This window comes from Stegostoma tigrinum, unplaced genomic scaffold (assembly GCF_030684315.1).
Source record: "Stegostoma tigrinum isolate sSteTig4 unplaced genomic scaffold, sSteTig4.hap1 scaffold_94, whole genome shotgun sequence".
Lineage (NCBI taxonomy): Eukaryota > Metazoa > Chordata > Chondrichthyes > Orectolobiformes > Stegostomatidae > Stegostoma > Stegostoma tigrinum.
In genome coordinates, this window is record NW_026728819.1 from 1,101,496 (window position 1) to 1,117,250 (window position 15,755).

General features: G+C 44.0%; 1 long non-coding RNA gene across 2 annotated transcripts; it reads right to left on the bottom strand.

The window, feature by feature from the left end:
• Positions 1–2,372: 2,372 nt before the first annotated feature.
• On the bottom strand, positions 2,373–15,192 carry LOC132209437 (uncharacterized). Of its 2 annotated transcripts, none has more exons than XR_009445524.1 (4): positions 15,033–15,192; positions 13,162–13,316; positions 9,426–9,526; positions 2,373–3,552 (listed from the first exon to the last, which is right to left on the bottom strand). It is a non-coding gene; the product is annotated as an uncharacterized LOC132209437 (long non-coding RNA). The 2 variants fall into 2 exon arrangements; XR_009445525.1 differs by having other exon boundaries at positions 15,018–15,192.
• Between the last annotated feature and the right edge of the window lie 563 nt (positions 15,193–15,755).

Below are 15,755 nucleotides of genomic sequence, written 5' to 3' on the forward strand. Positions count from 1 at the left end.
CAGGGGATCTGTACCACTACAGTACAGAGAGGTGGCCACACTCACCACTAATTACATTCCCAAAATGGCCCAGTAGATTTGTTGAGCCTGAATTATGAGCATCAATCCAAGCTGACCCTGTCCATTCCTGCCACTGGGGGTCAGTTTGATGAAATTCTCAAAGGTGTTCAGGAGATTGGGAGGTTCAAGTCCATCGCTCCCTGAAATCGCAACACAAGTAGATAAGATGGTGAAGAATTTCACTTTCATGGTTCACTGCATCAGGATCTGGTCAGCTTTGATATCTGGCCCATAAGTGAGATGAAGTATTTTTTTCGAACATGTCAGAGCATGCATTGTTCTTACGAGAACAACTGTGGTTCCATTCATGCATTTTTTTAATTTCAACCATGAAACGGCCACAACTTGATTAGAAGTGAAAGTGACCATCAACCAGTTTGAACTGTCGGTTGTTAAATAAATTAAGACAGAGATAACTGTATTTGCAGGAGTTTTTTTTTGTTAAAAAAAAATCATTCATGGAATCTTGATATCACTGGATAAAAATGGAAGTTTTCTTCCCCAAAGGACAGAGGTGAACAGATGGGTTTTTCTGACTGAAAACAGATTCATGGTCATCATTAGATTCTTATTTCTAGATTTTAAAAAAAAACTCAGATTCCACCATCTGGAATGGTGTGATTCAAATCTAGGTCAACAGACCGTATCTCAGTCTCTGAGTGAGATGTTAATGTGATGACAGCCCATTGATTTATATACTTCTATAAATTAAAGTCTCTGTATAGGAATCAAATGCAGATAAAAGACTTAAATTTATAGAAGTAAACTCTTATCTACCTACACATAGGTATGCAGACACTACCCTGAAGCTTCCTGCCCAGCTAGGAATTCAGTGTAAAGCTTTTGTAACTCCTTTTCTTCTCACACATCGGTATGCAGACACTGTCTTAAGCTTCCTGTCTGAATTGAAATTAGAATCAAACTGTTTCAAATAGGGTTAGGTGGGGAAAATTTGTAAGGGTGTGAAACCTCTAAAGCATGTAACTTCTGTCGCTGGCAAAGGTGCCAGGGCACTGATTTTGTTCAAGCCAGACACACTGGCAACTTGAAATCACAATCTGTCCTGGACAACAACTCAAAATCGCCTCCTGCCATTAGCAGCTACTTCACTAGCAATCGATACTATAAGCTGGTCTTTTATGTTCTTGATGTAATAATTGCTTGGTATCCTATTTTTGTCGGTTGTAGTAATTGTTTTATGCATTATGCCATTATAAATTGTGAAGTCATTTTAAGTATCGTGTCTTTTGTAAAGTATAATAAGCGGGCACTGACTGCTGCTTGGGGAGAATTACTGCTCTCTGAGGCGGGTTGAGTACAGTGATTCTCCACAGTTTGTACTTGCTTGGTAATAAAAGGATTTGTGTTTTTCTAAACAGGTCAGTGTCTTGTGGTTGCAGCAAGTCCGTGAGGGTCTCCGAAAACAAACTTGACATGTGGAGTAATGGACAGCAGACTAAATAGAAAATATACACTAGATATCACACAATGTCTTGGTTTTTGTATTCATCACAAGATCCGTCGCTGCTATGGACACCTGGTAAAGATCTGAAGAGACTGCATTCCCCATGGACAGGTCACCAGGTTTCATTGCATTTTTGCAATCGGCTGTCAGGGATATAGAACATGACTCATCCCAATCTTTTGTTTGGATTTAAAACTTTCCTTTGATTGTTTCCAATAAACAAATATCTATTAGTAGTTGAAAGATGTCTGTGGAGAGCAATAGAATCCATAATTGTAGAAGGTGTGCAAACATATTGACCAGGCACAACAAATAAAGGGCCATTAAGTTCAACACAGAATCCCTACAGTGTGGAAGATGGCCATTCAGTCCATTACCAACCCTCCAAACAACATCTCACCCAGTCTCACACCCTACCCTGCATTTTGCACACAAGACACTATGGGCAATTTAGCATTGTCATTCTACCGAATTTGCACATTTTTGGACTGTGGGAAGAAACCAGAGCACCTGGAGGAAACCCATGCAGGCAGGGTCTGGGTAGGACACTCTAAGTTCATTGTGAACTCGATGGGCTAAATGGTCTGTTTCCAGACTGGAGGGATTCTATGATCTCCAGAAGCAAGCCCAAAAAGCATGGTTTGGATATAACTAACAGCAGAATAAAAAACCAACTTCACAGTTACTCAGAAATTTGCTGCTCGTTAACCAGTCCCGATGAACCAGGAAATCCCTTTTCACATACTGTGCGGGCGGCTAGTCTTTAGTCAGTGAGAATGTGTCAATGTGTCGTGATAACGTGACTATTTCCAAACTCTACCTGACAGATACACAACTGATATTAACATTTTATCCACAATATCTGTACCTTTAATTGAGCAGGGATCAGTAACATCAGTACATACAGCCCAAAATCATGGTTCACTTGATAGTGAGAGTGACAGCAAAATCCTTCAACTGTGCTTCTTTGTGAACTCACTGGTGTGTTAACAGTTTGGATAACTTAGTGAATGCTTTCCCCCACTCAGAGCTCATGAATGGGTTCTCCCCAGTGTGAACCTGCTGGAACACAAGCAGGTAGGATGACCAAGTGAATGCTTTCTCACATTTAGAGCAGGTGAATGGTTTCTCCCCAGTGTGAACGCTCTGTCGGTTAGGTGAGCAAGTGAATCCCTTCCCACACTGGGAGCAGACGAATGGTCACTCCCCAGAGTGAAGTCGCTGGTGGATCAGCGGGCAATTCGAGTCAGCAAAGCCTTTCCCTCACGCAGAACAGGCCAACGGTCTCTCTCCAGTGTGAATTCGCTCGTGCATCAGCGGTTGAGATGTCTGAGTGAATGCTTTCCCACACTGCGAGCATGTAAATGGTTTCTCTACAGTGCGAACTCACTGGTGTTTAAGCAGGTTAGAGGACTGAGTGAATCCCATTCCACAATCAGAGCAGGTGAATGGTTTCTCTCCAGTGTGACTCTGGTGGTCAGTTTCTAGCTGGGATGGATTAAAAAATTCATTCCTGCAATCTGCACATTTCCACAGTCTCTCCCCAGTGTCACTGCGCTGGCGTTCGGACATTTCAGATGAATCTTCACGGACTCTTTACAGACCATGTGCATTTCTCCCCAGTGTGAATGCTGCTTTTTCCTCCAATGTTCAAAATCCTGAGGTAACTGGTTTGTGATAAACAAAGTGACTGTCAGAGCTCGATGTGGACCTGTTTGAATTCTCCAATTGCAGACCAAGCTTTCAAACAGAAAGCAAGTGCAGCGAGTGAGGAACCAGAAGAACAACCACAGATTGTGAAATCGAGAAATCCTCTGGACATTTATGGAGCGACACTTGAGAAATATGCTGGATCATCATTAGGACAAATTCAAATAAATATCCTCCAGGCAAGGGATCCAGTCAGTATTTGCACCAAACTGCTGAAAGAGAGGTGGGAGAGCCAGCGAGGAAGGGCAGGCATTGTAACTCAGACTTTCAGAGGGATCAAAAGGTTAAGAACAGTGCAGAAGTAAAATTGTGGAAATCTGAAATGAAAACAAAAAATGCTTAGTCAGAGTTGTACAGCACAAACCAATCCCTTTCATCCCAGTTTTCCATGCTGACCCTATGTCCCAAATTATTCTAATCCCATTTGCAAGCAATTGACCCATATTCCTCTAAACCCTTCCTATTGACATACCCATCCAGATGCCTTTTAAATGTCATAATTGTACCAGCTTCCACCAGTTCCTCTGGCAGGTCATTCTACACAGGCACCACCCACTTTCCCTTAAAAAAATTTCCTTCTCAGCTTAAACCAATGTGTTTAGTTCCAGTCTCCCCGACCCCAGGTAAACAACCTTGGCTACTCACTCCATGCCCACCATAATTTTATTAACCTCTAAGGTAACCTCTCAGCCTTCAATGCTCCAGGGAAATTAGCCCCAGCATATTCGGCCTCTCCCTGCAGCTCAAAACTTCCAACATCCTTGTAAATCTTTCCTGCACCCTGCTAAGTTTAACAGCATCATTCCTATAGCAGGGAGACCAGAACTGAACACAATATTCCAAAAGCAGCATCATCAATGCCTTGTTCAGCCTATAACATGACCTCCCAACTCCTACACTCAATGTACTGACCAATAAATGCAAGCAGAGCAAATATCATCTTCACTACCTTCTGTACCTGCATGGAACTGTGCACCTACACCTCAAGGAGTCGCTGTTGCGTAACAGTCCCCATGGCCTCATCAATAAGTGTTTAAACCCTGCCCTGATTTTCATTACCATAAATCAAAAGCACTCATTTATCCAAACTAAACTGATTTCTGTCACTCCTGGGCCCTTCGACCCATCTGATTAAGATCCGATTGTCCTTGGAGATAACCTTCTTTGCTGTTTACTACATAAACAATTTGTGTTATCTGCACACTTACTAATCATTCCTCCAATATGCATTCCACATGATTTGTATCAATGATAAAAAGCAGTGAAACCAGCACCAATCCTTGCAGCACACTGCTGTTAATAGTCCTCCAGACTGAAAAAAATACAACACACCCACCACGATCCTGTTTCCTACCTTCAAGCCAATTTTGTTTCAAATAGCTCACTCTCCCTGGATTCCACTTGATCTCAACTTGCTAACCTGTCCGTCATGTGGCGTTTTGGTGAATGCCTTGCTGAAGCCCATATAGAAAATGTCCATTGCTTTGTCTTCTTCAACATTCTTTGTCACTTCCTCAAAAAACTCAATCAAGTTAGTTACTCAAGATTCCCCACTCACAAAGCCAAGTTGACTATCCATAAACAGTCTTTGCTTCTCTAAACACATGCAAACCCTGTCCCTCAGAATCCCCTCCAGCAATTTACCCACCACTGACATCAGGCTCAATGGTCGATGGTCCTCTGGCTTTTCCTTAAAGAATGGCACCAGATTAGCCACCCCACCTTCTGACACTTCACCAGTGTCTCAGTGATGCAGATATCTCAGCAAGGGGCCTAGCAATTAGATTAGATTAGATTCCCTACAGTGTGGAAACAGGCCCTTCGGCCGAAGAAGTCCACACTGTCCCTTGAAGCATCCCACCCAGACCCATCCACCTATAACCCACACACCCCTGAACACTACAGGCAATTTAGCATGACCAATCCACCTAACCTGCACATCTTTGAACTGTGGGAGGAAACCGGAGAACCCGGAGGAAACCCACGCAGACACGGGGAGAATGTGCAAACTCCACACAGACAGTCGCCCGAGGCTGGAATCAAACCCGGATCTCTCTTCCCCAGCTTCTCACAGTTTGTGGATAACACCTGTTCAGGTGCCAGGGACCTATTCACCTTTATGCATTTTAAGACGTCCAGCACCTCGATCTCTGTAATATGGACACTTCTCACAACTCATTATTTATGTCTCCAAGTTCTCCAGCTTCCATATCCTTCTCTGCAGTAAATACTAATGTGAAATGCTCATTCACTATCTCAGCCTGCAGTTCCACACATAGACAGCCTTGTTGATCTTTAAAAGGCCCTGTTTTCTCCCTCGTTTTTGTGTCCCAAATGAAATGTCAGAATCTCTTGGGATTACCCTTAAGCCTATTTGCCAAAGATAGCTCCTTGTTGCCATCCTCATTTCCCTCGAGTATACTCCAACTGCCCTTATACTTCGAGGGATTGACCCAGTTCCTGCTGTCATGACCTGCCTTCTTTTTCTTGACCACAGCCTCAATTTCTTCAGTCGTCCAATAGCCCCTACATTTACCAGCCTTGCCCTTCACATGAGAAGGAACATACTGTCTCTGGACTCTCCCTATTTTATTTTTGAAGGCCTTCCACTTTCCAAGCATTCCTTTAATCACTGACATACTCCCGATCATCGTTTGGAAGTTCTTGCCCAATAATGTCAAAGTTGGCCTTACTCCAATTTAGAAATGTATATTAAATATACAACTTTTATATTTAAACTGATCCCATCTGTCTGCATCTGGCACATAGTCCTCTAAACCTTTCTTATATATGTCCTAATTCAAATGCCTTTTAAACAATGCGACTGCACCCGCATCCACCACCTCCTCTGAAAGTTCGTTTCACACATGAACCACACTGTAAAAGAAAAATTGTCCCTCATGTCGTTTTTAAATATGTCTTTCTCCTCTCACCTTACATGTCCCCTTGTCTTAATCACCCAACCTAGGGGAAAAAACCCGTTAATATTCGCATAATCTGTGCCCCTCATGTTTTTTATGAACATCTGTAAGGTCACCCTGTAACCTCCTATGCTCCAGTGAGAAAAGTTCAAGCTTTGGCAGTCTATTTTGATAATCGAGCCCTCCATTCCTGGCAACATCCCAGCAAGTCTTTTCTGACCTGTCTCCAGTTTAATAATAATAATGTCCTTCCTGTAACAGGGCAACCAGAGCTGCACACAATACCTCAGATGAAGCCTCACCAATGTCCTGTACAACCTCAACATAACATCCCAACTCCTATACTCAAAGGTCTGAGCAATGAAGGAAAGTATGCAAAACAATTTACTAACCACCCTGTTGGCCTGTCTCCATAAAGTTCGAAGAATTATGCAGTGAATCTCAGCATTTCTCTGTTCCACAACTCTACCCTGGGTGCAACCATCAATTGTGTAATTCCTACCCTTGTTCATTTTACCAAAATACAATATTTCACATTTATTCAAATTGAGCTTCATCTTCTCCTCAACCCATTGACCCAAATGATTAACATGTCACCGTCATCTCAGATAACCTTCACTAACCACTATACCACCAATTCAGTATCATCTGCAAACTTACTAATCTTGTCCCTTAAATTCTCATCCAAATTGTTAGTGTAAATGAGAAACATAAGTGGACCCTGTACCGATTGCTGTGGAACACGCTGGTCACAGAACTCCACTCTGAAAAATCCTCCAGCACCGCGTTCTCTCCAAAAACTAAACCAATTTTGTTTCCAATTAGCAAGCTCTTCCTGAATCATATGTGATCTAACTTTACTGGAATTCTGGAACCCTGACAAAAGCTTCACTCTCATTCTAGAGGTGCTGCAAATCTGACCCAATTCCCCTGCCATTTGTCCATGGCCCTCTTGATCGTTCCTTGAAAAGTTGAATCCCAAATCTTTGAGAATAACTACTGAATCTGCATCTAGCTGCCACACAGACTGTTGCAGACTCTGGGAACTTGCTGAGTCAAGTAACCTTCAAGTTTTCACCCTGCATTATTTGCCAATTATCTGAATGTTGTATTCTGCAGTTACCAAACATTGTCACAACGTTAATAATTTTTCTCTCTCTGCAAACTAATATCTGGGAAATAAACCTACTAAACTAAATCATTGCTAATCAGCCCCATGAGAATCATCCGAGCTTCTGTTAGCTCTCTCCAAACGAGAAACCCATCATAATTATAGATAACGAAGTGTGGAGCTGAATGAACACAGCATTTGCTGCTTGGCCTGCTGTGTTCATTCAGGTCCGCACTTTGTTATCTCGGATCCTCCATCATCCGCAGTTCCCATTATCACCCATCATAATTGTTATTTACTTATGGGACGTGGTCTTTGCTGCCCAGACTAATATTGATTGTCCATTTTTATTTGATTTGGAGAAAGTGGCAGTGAACCACTTTCTCTCACTAATGCACTCCGTATGCTGTAAGTGCACCACTGTGCCGCTCAGATGATAATCCACCTTGCAGCCTCACCACACTCTCTATCGCAGGAATCATATCTCAATCCTCACTACTCTCCCAATCATGAGAATGACCCTTGAGCCTGCACTAATGCAGGGTCCACCCTTAAGACTTACGACCTTTCCTATCACTGGAATCTCTCTCCAGCCTCACGACCTGCCTATTGTTGGAATCCCCCTCTAGCCTCAGATCTCTCACGGTCTCTGTAGATTCCTCCAGTCTCTCAAGCCTCCTTATCTCTAGTCTCCTCCAGCCTCAACACTCTCCTATCTCTGTAAATTCCTTCAGCCCGTATAAACTTCCTTAGCTCTGTAATTGCATTTACCCTCACAAACCTCCTTTTGTTTGAGGTCTCCTCCAGCCTCTCAATCCTCACCATTTCTCTAACTTCCTCCAATCCCACACTTTCCCTATTTTTGAAATCTTCTCCAGTCTCAGAACCCTTCCAGTCTCTAATATCCTCCAGCCTCACAAATCTCAACATGTCCCTTCCTCTAATACTGTCCTAATGATGATGCCCCATTTTTATTCCTCCACTTGATGGTGGCACTTGCAATTTCCTGGGATTCAAGCTCCAGAATTTCCTGGTAAACCGCTTCATCTCTATACCTCACTCGTCTCCCAAAAACATTAACCAATTGTGAGTCATCTATTCTAACATCTCCTTTCCTGAGAGGGAAAAAAATTGCTTGAACTATTGCTTGGCATCTTCTCTGTGAAGTGTCTCGGAGGTCGACAGTACAGAAAAGGGCTCTGTGGCCCATCCAGCCTGTGCCAGTTAAAAACCACCACCTAACTATTCTAATCTAATTTTCCAGCACTTGGCCCATAGACTTGTCTGCGTTGGCATCACAAGTGGGCATCTAAATATGCCTTAAACGCTATGAGGATCTCTGTGCCTACCACCCTCACAGACAGTGAGGTTCAGTGCCATTGTCACAGCATGATGACATCACAGACAGGAACAGAGACGAGCTGAGTCTGTGCAAACCAAAGATCCCCCACACACTGTGAAGGACGGGAGGGACCCGGAGAGTGGGCAGAGGAGATTTAACAGAATGGTTTGTAGGAAGAGGGTTTTTAGTTGCATGGTTAGGACTGTTTATTTTTAAAATTTTTCTTTCATGTGACCTGGAGGTTGCTGGTACATAGAGAATATCCATCTATGATAGATGGACTCTCCTTCTCAACCTCTCCCCTCGCCTGGGGTGTGGTAATCTCCAGGTTAAACCAGCCCTATGGTCAGGTAGGACAGTGGTGACTTTACCTCTGACACAGTGATGCCACTTTGCCTCGGTGGTGTAGAGGGGAATGTTGAATGTGGTGAATGGGACACCACTTTGACACAGTGCTTCATCTGGAGGATGTTCACTTTTTCAAATAGTGTTGGGGTTGTACTCATGCAGGGAAGTGGAAAATGTTCCAACACAATCCAGATGAGTGCCTTACAGACAGCAAACAGTCATTGAGGAATCAGGTGCTTGGAGAAACTGAGATTGTTCTCCTTGTAACAAGGTATTTTGAGGGGACCGTTGATAGAGTTGTTTACAAAAGAAACACTTTATCATGATAAAATGTACACATGACTGATCATAAAAAACATTACAGGACATATATTGAAAATTTTAGGGACGATCTATTGAGAGAATGGGGTGATTTAAGAGAAAAAAAATAGACGGCAAATGAGAAATTAGCAGGAACACAATACTCACACACAATGCAAATATCCAGATGTTGATGAAGTGAGTAACTCTGTCAGAGTTTGGGGTTACAATTATTGAGTTTCCCCACCTGAAAGTCCACTTGTAATATCCTGTGACACAAATTCATAACATCCATCACTGTCAGTCCGGGTAGAAATTCACAACATCCCCTCATCCTGGCTGAAGATGACTGTGCATTGTCCCTATTGCACATTATCCCTTGTGGAGGTCAGTCATCGTTTCAGAGGGAAATCTATTTGGGTTTCTAGGAATTTCCACCTTGGGACTTCATGTCACTGACCAGAACTGCAGCTCTTTGACACATGGCAAATAATGGCCAAGATTTAGTGACAGGAAAGAGAAAGAGATGGAGTGGGATTTTCCAATGACAGTGAAGTCAAATATTGGTTTTTAACAGAATGGATGAGATGGACATCACCAGAAAAGAGGAGCAGACAGAACAAGGACAATATCTGAACTGGCATGAGGGAAGAGGCAAGGAGGAGGAGGAGGAGGAGGAGGAGAAATAAGAGAGACTTAGAATGTTTGTGGTTTAGCAGGAATAGGGAAAAGGATTAAGACGAGCTCTGATAAGGCTTCACACAAGACTGGAGAAAGATGCAAGTTTGGGACTGAAACGACGAGCAACATGCAAAGCAATTTGGTTTGGTGGGCTAATGAAAGAGAAGGAAGCAGCAGAGGCATCCGATTTGGATTGTCTCAATCTGAGTGACATGGAGTTTCTATGTGTCTCCCTCACTTGTTGTTGGAGGGGAGGATGGAGGAGAGAGGATGATGGACAATGGTTTGCAAAAAAAGAACAATGCCTGTGTTAGAGATATTCAAAACTGAATGAACAAACCTGATGAATTAACTTTTATACAGAATATTAAAATGTACAACAGAAGTCCGGTTTTGAATCCCATCTCAGCAGATGGTGGACTTTGAATTCAATAAAAAAAAACTGGAATTAAGAATCAACTGTTGCCATGGTACCATTGCTAATGGCAGAACAAGGTAAAAACCTGACGTCCTTCAGGGAAAGAAATTTGCGAAACTCAGCAAGCCACTCAGTTACAAATCAGTGCAAAGTCTCAACAAAGGAATGAAGCTGGGTGGCCCACTTGGCATCTGCCAAGGCACAAGGAAAGACACCTGCAGAATCAGCCCTATCGATTCCATAAACTCCTCCTCACTAATATCGGGGGCGAGTGGCAAAATTTGGAGTGATGGCTCAAAGACTAGGCAAGGAACAGCATCATATGCTTAGAATCTACCTTATAGACAAGTGACACGCACCACCATCAAGGTCCGTAGTGACGGCCTGTCCCAGGAGCAGGACAGACATGGCAGAACAGACATGGCAGAACAGTGCTATTCTGACCGCAGTAATTGACCTGGGAATACGACATTGGCTCTGACGCCTGGAAGACTCATGGCTCCTGTTGAATGCCATGGACCATCCTCCCTCAGTTGATAAACTGGCAACAGTATTATCGCCAGATTATTAATCCAGAGACCCAGACACCATTCCGGGTACCTGGGTTCGAATCCTGCCATGGCAAATGGTGGAATTTGAATTAAATAATGATGTGAAATTAATAGCTGAACGATGACCATGAAACCATTGCTGATTATTTGGGTTCGCTTATGTGCTTTCGGGAAGGAAATCTGCCATCCTTACCTGATCTGCATGACAGGTAACTGCAAACCCACAGCAATGTGGTTGACTCTTAACTGCCTTAAGGGAAATTAGGATGGGCAATAAATGCTGGTCAGCCAGCGACTTCCACATCCCAAGAGAGAATTTTCATAAAAAACTCCATGTTGAACAGCAATTGGTGTAAGCACAGAGTGTAAATGGCAATAAGTGTACTCAATGCCCGCTATGAGGAGTAGTTCACAGCAGGATTACCAGTCAGGCTGGCTGGGTCCTAAAGGGAAAAAAACACTACTTAGCAGGGACTGAAGCAGGTGCTGCCACAACCAACAGAAGGGAAAAACATAGCAGATCTCATTGTCACGAATTTCCCAGCTGCAGATGCATCTGTCTGTGACAGGATTGATAACAGCGACCACCGCACAGTCCTGTGGAGACTAAGCCTCATCTTAACCTTGATAATACCCTCCATTGTGTTGAGTGGCACGAACATCGGCTAAATAGCACAGACATGGAACAGATACAGGGGCTCAAAACCAAACATCTATGAAGCTTTGTGGGGCATCAACAGCAGCAGAACTTTCCAGCACAATCTGTAACCTCAGGGGCCAACATATTTCGCACTCAACTATTACCATTGATCCAGGGGAACCACACCTATTGAATGGATAGTATAGGAGGGCATGCCAAGAGCAGCATCAGGCATAGCTAAAAATAAGGTGCCAACCTGGTTAAACTTCCCAACAGGACTATGTGCATGCCAAATAGCACAAACAGCAAGAGTTAGAGCTGAGCCATCCCAGAGCCAGTAGATCAGGTCTAAGCTCTGTAGTTCTGCCACACCCTGTAGCGAATGGTGATGGGCAATTAAACTGGAGGAAGCATGCCAGAAAATCCCCATCCTTACTGACAGAGGAGCCCAACCTATCCACACACAAGACAAGACTGCTGCATTTGCAGGAATATTCAGCCAGAAGTGCCAATTGTATGATATATCTCAGCCTTCTCCAGAGGTCCTCAAGATCACAGATGTGAGTTTTCATCCAATCTGATTCATTTCAAATGATATTAATAAGTGGAGGAATAGTGCAGCAAAGATTATGGGCCCTGGCAACAGTACCGATGACTTGTGCTGTACAGCTTGCTACCTGCCAAGCCAAACTGTTTCAGTGCTGCTACAGCACTGGCATCGACTGACAATTTGGAAAACTGCCCAGGTCTGTTCAGCACAAAAATACAGAGCAAATCCAACCCGACCAATTTCCCCTCAAGCAGTCTACTCTCTATCATCGGAGACGTGATGGAAGGTGTTGACAACAGCGGTATTAAGCACTTACTCAGCAGGAACCTGCTCAGTGACAGCCAGTTTGGGTCACGCCAGGCACTCAGTTCCTGATCTTATCACAGACTTCATCCACAAATTCACAAAGATGTGAATTCCTGAAGTGAGGTGAAGGCAACAGCAGAGTCCTGCACAAAAACCATTTCGTTCCACTTCAGTGACAATGACACCTTAGTTTCAGCTCATCTGCTGAACCTCTCATCTAGTTCTGCGTTACCTCTAGACTTAACTATCCAAACACACTCCCAGTTGACCTCCCACATTCAACGCCCCTGTAATCTCAAGAATACATAAAATTCTGCTGCACACATGTTCATTTGTACCAAAACCTGTTCACTCATCACTGCTGTACTCCCTGACGCACAAAGGCTCCTATTTATGAGTAACAATTTAAAATTCTCACCCGTGATTTAATTCCTGGCCGTGATGATCCCCGTTTCCCTGCACCACACAACCTATGAGACTCTGTTGGAGTCAGAAAGTAAATGGAATTGTCAATGTGTTTAATCATTGTTTCACTACTGGAGGCTGTTTCTACAGTTTCCAGGCAACATGGTCTGGAATTCCTATGATAAACCTCTCAGGTTTGTTCTCCTTCTTTTAGGTAGTCATGAAAACCTGCGAATTTGGTAATGTTTTTGGTCACCTAACCTAATAGGCCTTACATCAAAAGTTTCTTGATAATATCTTTGTGAAATTATAAACAAGATAAAAATACATATAGTTTGTTGATTTGGACATACACCATCAGCTCTTCAGTATCGCCAGATGAATGATCTGTAACTTCTCAAATGACCGCATTGTGGGAGCACCTTCATCATACGATCTGAAGCAGCACACGAAAGTTAAACATGACCTTCTCCACAGGTAACAGGGCTTTGGCAACGATCGCTGGTATCTGTGGAAGGAGAAACAGAGTAAATGTTGCAGAAGTGCAAAAATGAACGAGAGAATAAAAAAGCTGTAGAATGTGGTGGTCTGAAATGGAAGAAAAATGCACTGTCTTTCTGGGAAAATATTACGTGACTTTGAAAGACGCCATTCAAAAATTAATCTGGGAAGAGAGCAGCACACAGTTAGGGGGTGGACAGCAGTGGAATATTCAGTTACAATAGGTATAAGAAAAGAACTGTAAAATACGAAACAAAGATCAAATATATCCATCATTAGAGACTGAAGAGATTAGACACCGACAGAGATTTGATCAGGAAGCACAGAACTAAGTTAGCAGTGCTAGCTGCTATGATCCCACACTCTGGGAATGAAATCCAGAAGAAACAAACATTTCTCTTGGTTTGAATTCACTCAGCGTGATTTCATTTCATTTCTGAAGAATCGTCCAGACTCAAAATGCTGGCAGTACCGATTCAGTCATCCATGAACTGGAGGAAGAGGTGGGATTCGGGGCTAGTGTAGGTATGGAAGAGAGATTGTTCCACGTAACCGACAAAGAGGCAGGCATAGCTTGGGCCCATGCAGGTACCCATGGCCACCCACTTTGTCTGTAGGATTTGGGAGAAGGTGAAAGAGAAGTTGTTGAGGGTGAGGACGAGTTCACTTCATCATACAAGGGGGTCAGTGGAGGGGAACCGGTCAGACCTGCAGGACACGAAAAAGCATTGGGCTTTTAGGGCGTGTGCATGGGGAATGCAGGTGCGAATGTGGTATACTGCCTCTGCTGCAGCTGTTGTGGCCTCCCCCACATCTGGGAAACCAAGCGGAGGCTTGGGGACTGCTTTGGAGAATATTTACACTCAGTACGCAATAAACAACTGCACCTTGCAGTACCATTCCACCAGCAACATGTCCATCATGGCCTTCCTGCAACACGATAACGATGCCACCCAAAGGTTGCAGGATCAGCAATTCATATTCCGCTTTGGAACCCTGAAGCCCAATGCTATCAATGTGGATTTCACAACCTTCAAAACCTCCCCTCCCCCAACCACAGTCCAACACCAGCCCAGCTCATTCCCCACCTCCCTAACCTGTTTTCACTCTCGCCTATCCCCTCCTCTCATATCAAGCCACACTCCAATTTCCTACCTGCTAACCTCATCCCACCCCCTTGACCTGTTTGTCCTCCCTGGACTGAACTCATCCCTCCCTACCTCCCCAGCTACACTCACCTTTACCTGCTCCATCCCCACCTCTTTACCTTGTCTGTCTCCTCTCCACCTGCCTTCCCCTCTCTCCCTGTTTATTTCAGAACCCCTTTCCCCTCCCCATTTCTGAAGGGTGTAGGCCCGAAAAGGTCAGCTTTCCTGCTCCTCTGATGCTGCCTGTCCCGTTGTGTTCCTCCAACTCCACATCTTGTTCTCTCACTTTCTCCCAGGGACAGCTGCGCATGCGCCCAGCTTCACCTCCGCCCTCAAAGTTTCAACGCTGCTGCGCATGCGCCCCACGGATCATTGCCCCCAATAAAGATGGCGGCGGTCACACGGGCCTATCACTATCTGAGGCTTTAATTTATTTTCTGCAAACGTGAGCCTGGGAGTTTCAAATGTGGGTTTTCCGATGTGCACTCCCAAGCCCATACGAATATCACTTCCCTGCCACTTTCTGCCGTTTTGTCTTCTTCACCGGGTCCTGCTCTAACCTCAATTGCACAAACCTCCGTCTCAGCGAAGGGGCCAGGCACAAAACGTCAGCTTTCCTGCTCCTCTGATACTTCTTGGCCGGTTATATTCACCCAGCTCTACACCTAAGTATCTCGGAATCTCCAGCATCGGCAGTTGCGACTTATCTCAGCAAACCTGCACTGCTCTCGTAGATGATCACGTGGTTTGCACTGATCCAGCCCCCTCTTCATTCCGATTGGTTGGAAGGGTCATGCACGTCAACACTGTATTCCTATTGGTCCCACACTGACATCAATCAAACAGATGCCATTGTGACCTGAGCATGCGCAGTGCTTTCTGTTGTCATTGATCAATGAGACTGAGAACTGGATGAGAAAGATTGTTACATTAGCGATCCTGGGGCTTTAATAAGTCGCTCTGAGGAAGGGGCACTGCACCCGAAACGTTAACTCTCTCTTTTTACCTTCACAGATGCTGCCAGACCTGCTGAGCTTTTCCAACAACTTTGTTCTTGTTCCTGATTTACAACATCCCAGTTCTTTTGTTATTTTTGAATCAGTCACGATTGAAAAGGCTTCCTGCAGCTCAAAGCTAAAGATACTCTTGATACCGCTCTGGCAGCGAAAAGAGAAATGGCGGTGAAATAAGGGTAATAAATACAGGTATAACAGTCCTCAGGTAAGATGTAAAGGGAATAATTATGAACATGAAGAACATCACGTGGTGAAGTGAGGTGAATGTTGTTCATATGAACT